Source organism: Lacerta agilis, chromosome 10 (assembly GCF_009819535.1).
Source record: "Lacerta agilis isolate rLacAgi1 chromosome 10, rLacAgi1.pri, whole genome shotgun sequence".
Taxonomy (NCBI): Eukaryota; Metazoa; Chordata; class Lepidosauria; order Squamata; family Lacertidae; genus Lacerta; species Lacerta agilis.
In genome coordinates, this window is record NC_046321.1 from 54,507,483 (window position 1) to 54,519,721 (window position 12,239).

Here is a 12,239-nt window from a genome sequence, read left to right on the forward strand (position 1 = left end):
GTTTGCTGAAGATTACCCTTGTTAAGTTTATCGGTGAGGCAAATTTTAAACTGGCGACTTCTTGGCTCACCACTGTGACTTCAGTGTGGTCGGCCTTTGGGACGTTGGTTAAAATCCTACTATGTGAATCAGCCCTCTGTGTGCCAAACTACATTGCCAGCTCTAGTTTTTTCTGCAATTCATCTGCTGTTTATTATAACAGTAGGTTTCTATTCTCCATCAAAATTTTATTCACGATGGTGCTTCTCCTAAACACTAGAACACCACTCGATGTATTTGTAACATTTTGTATGTCAAGATGTAGTTAATTACACAAGGAAGAAGAAGAAGAGTTTGGATTTGATATCCCGCTTTATCACTACCTGAAGGAGTCTCAAAGCGGCTAACATTCTCCTTTCCCTTCCTCCCCCACAACAAACACTCTGTGAGGTGAGTGGGGCTGAGAGACTTCAGAGAAGTGTGACTAGCCCAAGGTCACCCAGCAGCTGCATGTGGAGGAGCGGAGACCCGAACCCAGTTCCCCAGATTACGAGTCCACCGTTCTTAACCACTACACCACACTGGAAAATAGGGAAAATAGCAGTTTGATAAGAAAGTCTACGCTGATAAAATGCTTCAAAGACCAAAAAATATTAATTCCCTGGGGAGTACAGCAACATCTGGAGGCCACAGTTTAGCTGTGCCCCACCCCAGTCTTAAGAACCTTCCTGTAAATATTAAAATGCAAAGCAACCCTGCTTGTTTTTGAAAAAGATCCTGTTTTGTCATCCGAAGAGAAGCTTGTGTTGCGTTAAGCTTGATGTAAGATGTACACCAAGTCTTTCCATCTAAAGAGGCATGGAGAGAGGAGAATATGGTCCTCCGCTTTCTTACACCCCTAAAAGGCTGTCACCTCTTTGCACTCAGACGCTTCAAAGAACAAATCACCTACAGAAATACAAATTGCGTGCAGTGATTCATTCTCTTCATTCACACTTGCACAGAAGAAAGTGTGTCTGTGTGCAGGCCAAACACACGCTCAGAATGTGGTGTTTACAATGGTATAATGACATGACCATTCCCGTACGCAAAGCAGACCCAATGCAAATAGGATTACTGCTGAACTACCTTAACGTCTCAGCTGGGTCAGAAAGTCTCATACTCTTGCTACTCAAGATGAAAGGCAGGATTTTTCTGGCTTTCAGAAAAAGGAAGCGGCAAAGGAGCTATAGCCTGCCCGGAAGACGATTTGCTCTGGAAACTTGCCCTTTATTCCTTATATTAGCATTATTGAGATGTTTGCAGTGAAAGGAAATGCGCGCTGAGCAGAATGCCGAAGAGCTTTTTCCTTATTGCAACTCAAAACAATTTCCTGGGCATATGCTAGGGAAGAGCTCTGGCAAAGGAGCAGGTGAAATCTGTGATGATCCACTGGGCAAGAGATATTGGTCACAATATTGAAATGGCTGCATGGGGGAAACTATGGAATGTAGATTTGAATTTCACAGCATGTTATACATTGAAAGAAAAATATATGAAAATGATATATAGATGTTATTTATCGCCTAGCAGACTTGCAAAAAAGTATAAATCAAAATCAAATCTGTGTTGAAAATGCAAAGAAAAAGGAGGCACTTTCTACCATATGTGGTGGTCGTGTAAGAGAACCAACAATTTATGGGAAATGATTTGCAATGAATTGAAGAAAATGTTTAAAATAACTTTTAGTAAAAAAACCAAAGCTGTTCTTTTAGGGATAGTGAACAGAGAAATTCCAAAGGCCCTTAGAAATTGGTTTATGTATTCTACAACTGCAGCCAGACGGTATTTGCCCAGAGGAGGAAAGATGATGCTGTTCCAACTAAGGAAGAGTGGCTGATGAAATTAATGGATTCTGCCAAAATGGCAAAATTAACGGGTGTGGTAAGAAAGCAAGAAGGAGGGGGTGTGGAATTATCAAGGAGTGGGGAACATCTGTGGAATAGTTGAAAATTCATTGTGTGCAATTAAGTACATTAGTAGGGCTAATTTAAATCAAGCAGTTAAAAGAATTATTAAACTTAATTGTAGAATAATTAAAAAATGGAGTAAAGTGGAAAAAGCAGTGTTAAAGATTTAAGCAAGAGAAGAAACCACAAAATGGGGGAAGCCTGATATGTATTTGCATTGGAAGTATGTGATTGGTAGGTGTGTATTTGTAAACTTTTGAAAACTGAAAATAAAATTCATTTAAAAAAAGAAAAGAATGTAAGTAAAGTCCTGCTGGACCGGATCAAAAAAATCTATCTAGTCCAGCATTCCATTTTCCCCAGTAGTCAACCATATGCTTCTAGGAAGCTCACAAGCGGGACATAACCACAACATTCCTCTCATACACATGATATGAGTCCCCTGAAGCACACCATCTCAGATAGGAGGAAATCCAACCTCCAATGACAGCCTCATCCTTCATTGATTTATTGAAGCCCATTCTAAAGCTGCTGGCCATCACATCATCTCACAGTAGCAAATATGCATCGCAGGGAAAGGTCCCTCCTGTTGCCTGTCTTGCATCTTCTGCCATTCCGCTTCACAAGCTGACTGCCCTGAAATATCCTGCCAACTACGCCAATTGAAATATCCCTGCAGAGCCGGCAGAGGGTCCACAGGAGTTCGGATATGGAGGAATTCCAAAGAAAGGTGCCCAGGCACCTTCTATCATATGTGGTGGACTTGCAAAGTAGTAAAAGAATTTTGGGAGATGATATACAATGAATTGAAAAAAAAATGTTGAAAATTACCTTTTCTAAAAACAACAACCCAGAAGCTCCCCCCCCCCTTTTGAATTGTAGGTGCTGAAATTCCAAGCGACCAGAAGAGACTTTTCATGTATGTGACTACTGCTGCCCAGACACTATTTGCCCAGAGATGGAAAGAAGGCACAGTCCCTACTAGAGAAGAATGGCAGATTAAACTGATGGACTATGCAGAAACGGCAAAACTCAGCAGGAGAAATAGGAATCAGGAAGGCCAAAATTTCAATAAGGAATGGGGAAAATATCTAATTTCCCTAAAACATTCATTGCAAACAATTAAAATTATTAGTAGGATTGGAATGATGCTTGTAGTTAAAAGGTGGGCTGTGGTTTTTATCGGAGAATTAATAGAATTGGATTAACGGAGAAGATGCACGAGAAAAAGTTAACATAAGGACCCACAAAAGGGGAGGAGGGAAGTCCAAGGGAACTTATGGAAATTGTTTTATTTGTCAGCTGGATGGCTGTTTGTAAATCTGAAAATTTAAATAAATAAAAAAGGAAAAGGTGCTCAAACCGCCAGAGTGATCAGGTCTAATGGCTTATTTTAAAAAGGGAAGAAATTTATAGCAAAGGTCCGATGGCTCCTCCCTTATCCCTGCTCACAGCATTCCATGGGACGGACTCCACAGCAAGGAGATGGCTGGTCCGCACTCAAGACACACCCAACCTTTATAGGCCCAGGCAGGCTACATCACATGATTAACACAGGTGACTGGCATTGACCCTCACAGGTGGCTGGTATCCTAAACATTACCTCTCCCCTCTAGCTATACCTGAAGCCTGTGGCTACATCAAAGTGTATGAAACACACTTGATGTCAGGCGTGGATAATCCTCTCCTCCCCCCCCGGCAGCATCAAAGGCAAGAAGAACAAGCAAGTTCGTATTTAGGGGTTTCATTCAGTCATCTGGGTGCAAGGCAAAGAACCCATGTCTCCACGCAAGGGAGACATTGCCTACTCTGAGCCCCTCCTCTTCCGTCCCCAACAACATCCTGAGAACCTACGGCAAGTCCCAGGAGCCACACTCCTCTGCATTCTCTGCTCTTGAATGCTAAGTGATCGGCGGGTTCGTTGAGAAGGAGGCTCTCCCAGACTCTCCAAGGAGGTCTCTGGTGGCTGCTCTCTCCCTCCCTCCTCCTCCATTTTCAAAAAGGTTGAAAATGCCAGAACCTTTTCCTGCAGGGAAGGTATATATAGAGGAACACGCCACTGCATGCAACATTATGTGCACCGCCAGGAATTTTAAAGCAAACAGTACAAAATGGCTACTCTTTACCTACGTACATCTGTATACATGTAGAACGCCTTCCGTTCATTGAATATGAAGATGTTGGGGGGTTGTGCGGTGGTGGCAATTGTTAGGGTGTAATGGAGGGTGTGGGAACTAGTGAAGAAGCTAGATTTTGCAGCTTGCAACCCCCTCCACATGTTCTTTCAAGGCCTGCAACATCCCTTGTCTTCTACGATCCATTTAAGCTCGTCAAACTTTGACTACAAGCTCCCCAAAATGTTTGCATGCATTTCTAAATGCACAAATCCTCCTGAAATTCGCATTGATTTACAGTGTAATCACAAACGTGTCTACTCTGTAGTAAGTCCCACCGAATTCAAGTATGTTATAAGATTGCAGGCTTGGTCAGTACGCTTCTCCAATTCTGGAATTCTTCATCAGGTTTCAGGAAAAGCCTTGCTTCTTCCCATGCTTCCTTATTGGTTACAACAATGCAAAGGGGGGAATTAAATAACCCACTGCTCACATTGCCCAGAACTGAAGTGGAAAGGCAAAAACTCAAACAGTCAGGGAAAGCCATGCTAAAATCGGAGGTTTATAAAGCAGCGTGAGGCTGTTTGCAAAAGGGCTTTCAAATAGCCCCGCACTGCTTTGACTATGCACCTTGTTCCCAGGTGTATGGAGCCAAAGTGAGCAGGACTGAACCCCACCCCTGCCTTCATCAGCTGATAAGTGGAGGGCTCAGTCCCCAGCAGGACTGAACCCCCAGAGATATCAGCTGATGGACAGGTACACAATGGACCAACACAGACCCCTGATGCGCCAAGACTGGTTTGGGTATCGGAAGTTTCCCATTGCTCCTCTAGATCTTTGGGATGCATGATTTCCAATGCGCCTCCTTTCTACTTCTACTGATATTGGAGCTCTGATATCAAAAAGCCAAGGACTGAGGAGGTTTCCATGGTTGGAGGGAAGCGCCTTTGGGGTAAATAGGAAGCTGCAGTATACTAAGTCAGACCACTGGTCCACTGAGCTCAATAATGTCTACACTGGCTGACAGCAGATCTCCAGGTTTTCAGGAGTATTTTCCACACCATTTGTAGATGCTGGAGGTTGAACCTGGGATTTACTGTATATATGGAACAGATGCTCTGCCACTGGGTAATGGTCTTATGGGGTTGGATCCTCCTTTCTGCCCTTGGGTAGGGAAATGCAAAACAGCCTAATCTATGTCTAATTAATGAGCTCTCTTCTCTGCTACATTTTGAGTGTGCAAAGTCCCCCATGTAGCACCGCGGACATTTCAAAGGCATTATTAAAATGTATTTTTTTTCAAAATAACAAACATTATAATGGGTCCTGGGTTGTTGTTTCCCCCCACATATTCCGAGTGACTATCCTTATACAATTCCCCCCTTGGATATGCTGTACTTCCACAACAAGAAAACTGTGTTTTGTGTTAAATGCAATAATCAAAATCGTTAATACAGCATGTGGAAAATATTCTTCCCCTGCCACCTGAAGACAAGTCCCAAAGGAACAAAAACACACACAGAATACACAGCAATGGTAGTCTCTATTATCTGCCTGTATGTCAAATATGTACAGAGAAAACGAAAGTTTATGCATTAAGACCAAGCTGGGAGTTTTCACAGTTCTACATGTTGATGAAAATGTCCTCATTACTAATGGCTAGCTGAATGAACAGCATAATTTATCTATGGAATACTGGAACAATTCATTCACGTGAGATGGCTGGCTTTATGACTTTCGGAGAGATTGTTTTCTCCTTGTTTGGTTGTTGGTTTTTTATTCTAAGGAATGGAGCAATCCCATATGCATCTTCAATACAACTCCTCTGCTTTCTATAAGGTTTTATTTATCACAATAGGGGAAAATACAACAAGGGGAAGAAGGAGGAGGGGGGAAAAAATCAATACTCATAGCTGTTTAGTCCGGCAAAGGGCTTTCTTAAAAAAGAAACCTCAGTCAAGGTTGAAAGAGCAATTAATGTAGTCTCAAAATCTGGGCCATTCTGATAGAGTTCGGTTAACATGTGGCAGAAGTAATCATCCACTTGTGAAAATGATTTTCAGTTCATTCTCAAACACCTTTCAGACACTCATGATCCCATTTAACTGACAACAATATAGGCTATCTGTGGGCACCATTGCATTCAATGTGAGAACCAATAGGGACCAAATGCCCACAGGCACTTTCAGTCATCACAACATGTTCAGTGCTGTTGCCTAGCATAAAAGGAATCTTTCCTTGTACCACATTCCTTCTTTTATTTAACCCTACAAGATTAAGACACCCCCCCTTTTTTTGCCTTCCATTGAGGATGAGAGAGAGAGACAACAGACTCAAGGCAACAATATGGCCTGGGTCATCAAAAGCGTAGCAGCAAACATTTCCAGATTGATTTTAGTACTTTTCTGCGCTCTTGAGAAAGAGGACTAAACACATCTTCACAACAAATAGGTGGAAGGGGAGGAAAGGGGGGGGGGAGAGAGAATCAGCCCAAACAGCTGTTGCAATTATGTTTGCTAAGTACGAATATCTTGAGTGTCAAGAAAGCTAAACAATAATGGAGACCATTTCTATTTACTTCCAATGAACGAGATGCTTATTTCACGAATAGGAAAATCGGCATTTAAATTCCAGGTATTTCTTTGATTCCCCCCTCTCCCGCCTTTATTTCTACTCCTTCCTGTATATTTTGCCCATTAATACAGGCATAATGAAGGAGGCTCAAGATATTGGCTGTCGCCACCAATGTAAAGCAACAGAGAGTCATCAGTTCAGCTTCTGAACAATACAGGCCAGCTGAAACTTCCAATTTTTCTTCCTATAGAACGCCTACCTCACATTTACTCATGTAGCATATCCTACATCTCACTAATAAAGACAACTGAAACAAATACCGTATTTCTTGCTTCATAAGGCGCACCGGACCATAGGGCACACCTCGTTTTTAGAGGAGGAATTTTTTTTCTGGTTTTCCTCTTCTAAAAGCCTTTTTTTGAGGATCAGTTAATAAAAGTTTTGCAGCTTTTTCGCAAAGGGAAAAGCCCTGGTTTTTTGAGGATCAGCTAAAAGTTTTGCAGCTTTTCTTGCAAAGGGAAAAACCCTGTTTTTTTGAGGATCAGCTAAAAGTTCTGCAGCTTTTGTGCAAAGGGAAAAGCCCTGGTTTTTTTTAGGATCAGCTAAAAGTTTTGCAGCTTTTTTTTGCAAAGGGGGAAAAGCAAAGAGGAAAAGCCCCATTTTTATGGGGTTCAACTCACATTTCTGCAGCTTCTAAAGGAAAGGGAGCCTTTTCTACAGTTTCCAGACAGATAATCTAATCAGCCAGTCACATGTCGCTGGGGAAACAAACAACCTCCCTCTGCAGCACATTCAACAATGGAAGTCTGGGCAAGGGGGCAGGGCTGAAAGGGAGCCGGGACTCTTATCTCTCCCCCAATCTCTTGCTGGTCAGCTGCTGAGCGGGGTCCTTTCAACACTCCCTTTTCTCTTTGTAAAATAAAAAGCATGATCCTCTTTTGGCCCCTGGGCAATTCAGCTCCAGGGACCACCATAAGACGCACAGATACTTCCCCTTACTTTTTAGGAGGAAAAGTCTTATGGAGCGAAAAATATGGTACTTGCTAGTAGTCACTGCAAGTCAGGAAAGTTCACTTGTCAAACACAGAGTGTATACCAAGAACAAACTTAGTTGGTTTCTAAGGTGCTACTGGAAGGATTTTTTTATTTTTTATTTTGTTTTAAAAACAACAGGTATATATGTTGTCTGTAGGTTCTCTGCAACCTTACTAAGAAGGGGATTTCTTTTTTCTTTAAAAAGATGAAGCTAGAGGGTCCCGTCCCCCCTGGTAAGCCAAGAAAAACTGCCCACCAGGCTTCCAAAATGTTTGCTAGACCACTGCCACGGTGGGAGTTACATCTTCAGAAACACTCCACTCTTATTCTTTACTTACTGTAGCTGCATACAGCATGGTGCTCTACCTTGCTGAAATGAAGTAGGTGAAGGCGTTTTCAGTGCCTGAAAACCACCTGGGAACCCCAGCTAAACCGCCTGGAACAAACGAGGGCCATAAATGAAAGTAAACGAATCTATTAAATTATCTTTGTAGACCACTTTCTGCAGACAAGGGGATTCAATACCTTTAAGTTTTTTTAAAAAAAATCCCAAAGAGAAAACAAAATCATATTATTTATGCCACATTTTTCTTAGCTAATTAGTGGTCACTTCTCACCTCCTGTATCAAGACGTTTCTCTTCCTTCTGAACGCATGCTTACAAAATCGGAAATTATGCAGGAACCCTTTCATAATTTCCAACAAAAGTCCCAAAGCAGTCACAACCTGATCTTGATCCAAGCAGCTGTTCTATCAGAGCAATCCTATCAATGTCCTACTCAAAAGTAAGTAAATTCAGTTCAATGGGACTTCAACCCAGGATTGCAGCCTAAATAAAAATTCTAAAACCAATCCAAGAAAAAGAAAGAAAGCGAATAGATTCCTTTAAAAAAAAAAACAACCTTCATTTAAACATTATTCTTAATATATGCTTGCATAGAAATAGAGATAAATACTTCAGATAAATTAGCCTGAAAGTCAAGCCCCCCTCCCCATTTTTATTTTTATTTTGAAAGGAGTGAAGAAAAAGAAACCAAAATGGGGAAGGAACGAAAGAACAGACTCTGAAATAGTTCCTTACAAAAGTGGAAACCATGTCGGATGGGTAGGGTATAAATAAAAAATAATAAATTTGTTGTGTTTGTGTTTGTGTTTGTGTTTCTTCTTCTTCTTCTTCTTCTTCTTCTTCTTCTTCTTCTTCTTCTTCTTCTTCTTCATTTAACCTTTAGGCACACAACTGTTGTATTACATATTTTTATTCCAACCACCTACCTTCACCAACACGCAAAAAAGCCAAATCAGTGCATGCTCTCAAAAAATGTTCAGTCAGGAGGTCCACACGTCTATTATTTTGAAAGTTACATGTAAGACAGATAATTGACTCCTGGTAGCCTTTTGTAATGCAGCCTTTTTGCAGGGACGGGACACTTGAATAGGGGAGGTAAACTCAAACATTACTATGTGCTCCTTTCTACCAACCTTACTTGGAAGCACAATAGGTTTTGAGCTTAACACTGTAAAATTGCGGGACTAGGGTCGAGCTCCAGTGCCAGGAGAAGAGACGATTGTCGCCCAGCACGACAGATCACAGGATCGGTTCCCTTGGATAAAAAAGGGAGGGGGGGGCAGATGGTCAGAAGGCTTCACCCGCCTGCAGTTCCCCAGTAACTAGGATGCAAATGTGGATACGCTGTACACATGTACTACTATAAGAAAGCCAAAACCATCTTTCTCCAGTGATAATTTCTCTTATGTACTATTAGGAAAGGGAAAATATTTCCATTTCAGTTTCTCACCTTTCCAATCTTATTAAGTTCTCCAAATTTTCATATCAGTATTTTTTTTTTTAAAGTCCTTATGAAAATTCACTGGCATTTGACTGCAAATTTCTCCTTAAAAACATAGGTTTTGTAGGCGTATTTCTTCTAACACAATGCATTTCTGGATCCCATTTTCACCAACATATGTATTTTCATATGCGCTGCCTGGGCTGGAGAACTGCGTCTCCAAATTCACCTTGTTTAGGGAAGACTTTAATGTTTGATGTTTTATCGTGTTTTTAATATTCTGTTGGGAGCTGCCCAGAGTGGCTGGGGAAATCCAGCCAGATGGGCGTGGTATAAATAATAAAAATTCACAACAACAACAACAACAACAACAACAACAATAATACAGTGGTACCTTGGGTTATGAAGTTAATTCGTTCCAGAGGTCCGTTCTTAACCTGAAACCGTTCTTAACCTGAGGTACCACTTTAGCTAATGGGGCCTCCCGCTGCCACACAGTTTCTGTTCTCATCCTGAGGTAAAGTTCTGAACCTGTGGTACTACTTCTGGGTTAGCGGAGTCTGTAACCCAAAGTGTTTGTAACCCGAGGTGTTTGTAACTTGAGGTACCACTGTAATCATCATCATCTGAAGTAATAATAATAATAATAATAATAAGTTTTTATTTATACCCCGCCCTTCCCAGCCAAAAACCGGGCTCAGGGCGGCTAATTAAAATTCCAGAAAAAACATAACACAATCAATTTAAAATAACAGATTAAAATACAAATTTAAAAATTCAATATTAAAACTGCAGTCTCATTTTCAAATAACCCACCAATAAAAGAATGAAGCATAAATATCAAACAGAAACCAACCCAAAGGCCAGGTGGAACAGCTCCTTCAAGGAACATGGGGCAGCCGTTCTTATCAATTGTCATCACCATCATTTTATTTTATTACCAGCCTTTCACCCTAAGGTTCCAGGGTGGGTTACAACTATTTAAAATAATGCTGTATCACAGAATCATAGAACTGCAGATTTGGAAGGGTCCCCCAGGGGCCATCTAGTCTAACCCCCTGCAATGCAGGAATTAAAACCAGTTCTTAAAACTTACATGGTGTGCCCAAGAGTCCAAACATTGTCCTTACATCAGCCGAGAGAGTATTGGTGACATCTCTGCACTCTTAGACCAAAATTACAACCACTTCACCTTACTGGTTCTCAACCTGTTCCACGGCTACAGCCACGAAACAATTCAGCATATCCCCCCATAAATCATGAACCAAGCTATTTGCTGTATCTTGTAATTAGTTTTGTAATCACTCATAATCACATTTCTTCTTCCTTCTTTTTAAACAAAATCTGCCAAAGAAATTAATTTAACAAAAATATTTTAAAACACTGCCAGAGGTTTGGAACTCATCAAGGAAACAAGAAAGTTTCAAGTCAACACACTTATTAGTTGTTTAATAGCAAAGCTACACTGGCAGGTTAATGAAGGGCCTTGCAAATTAATTATCACATCCCAATCGAGGAGAAGCGACCTCAGCTTCATAGGTACACAGATCCAACACACGAGTAATCGCACTGTATTTCCAAGAGTACAGGGCAAGCCTGAATGGCACCCACTACTAACCTCCTCCAACAGCATTACTTACTTATTAAAACCATAAATTCCACTTGAAAACAACCCACCAGTCCCAAAACCCGAACAAGAGGTTCTTAAGGCAATATGAGTGCCTTGATTTGTTCCGTTTCTCAGCCTGCTGCTGCCCCAAATCCCATCAGCAACAGCCAGCAAGGACAATGATCAGGGATGAAATGAACTATAATCCAAAACATCTGGCGAGCATCAGGTTAGGGAAGTAATACGCTGTGGGTAATGCATAACTGTGATGGGACACACACAGCGGATTGCATTAACCTCGATTACAGGGTTTCCCAAACTTGGGCCTTGAGCTGTTTTTGGTCTACGATTCCCATCATACCTAGCTAGCAAGGACCAGTGGTCATGGATGATGGGGGGGGGGGTGGGAAGCAGCTCGAGACCTAAGTTTGGGAAACCCTGCTAGATTAAGTAGTACGCAGTTCCCCTCACTGGGCTGCCACTGACATAAAAACACAGTAGAAAGGTGACTGACGAATTCGAAACCGTCTAAATCCGTACAGAGGCAACCACAGATTTGTACAGTAATCTTGTAGTTGCACTTTGAGGCACTTCAGTGGCTGCTTGCATTGGGTACAATCCAATTGAAGTCAACGAGGCTACACGAGTGTTAAGTGGGCTTTAAATGACCTTCTTAGAAACTCTCAGATGCTGTTTGTCAGACTACCGAGTCAACAAACATCAAGCTGGTGTTACACATATATATATATATATATATATATATATATATATATATATATATCTGTTTGTGTGTGTGTGTGTGTGTGTGTGTACACACATATGAGGTACACTCACATTCTGCATTCCACTGCGCAGTTTGTCTAAAGTAGCTACAAAACAGGACGATAAAAACGAATAGGGTTCCCTGTTTAGGGAAGATTTTAATGACTGATGTTTTAATGTGTTTCTAACCTTCTGCTGGAATCTACCCAGAGTGGCTGGGGAAACCCAGCCAGATGGGCAGGGTAGAAATAAATTATTATTATTATTATTATTATTATTATTATTATTATTATTATTATTATTATTATTATTATATTTCACTCAAGCAAAACAGTTTAAGAGAAACTGCTCCTAACTTCTCATATGGATAAAATGTTTCGCAAACACGAATGATCACTAGTGAGGCTTTAAAAACTTCTGAAATTGAGTTC

General features: G+C 41.1%; 1 protein-coding gene across 19 annotated transcripts in view; it reads right to left on the bottom strand.

Annotated features, from left to right (window-relative positions):
- The window catches only part of CADPS2 (calcium dependent secretion activator 2), a 323,931-nt gene that overhangs the window by 131,234 nt on the left and 180,458 nt on the right, over positions 1-12,239 (bottom strand). The gene's annotated exons all lie outside the window — the stretch shown is intronic.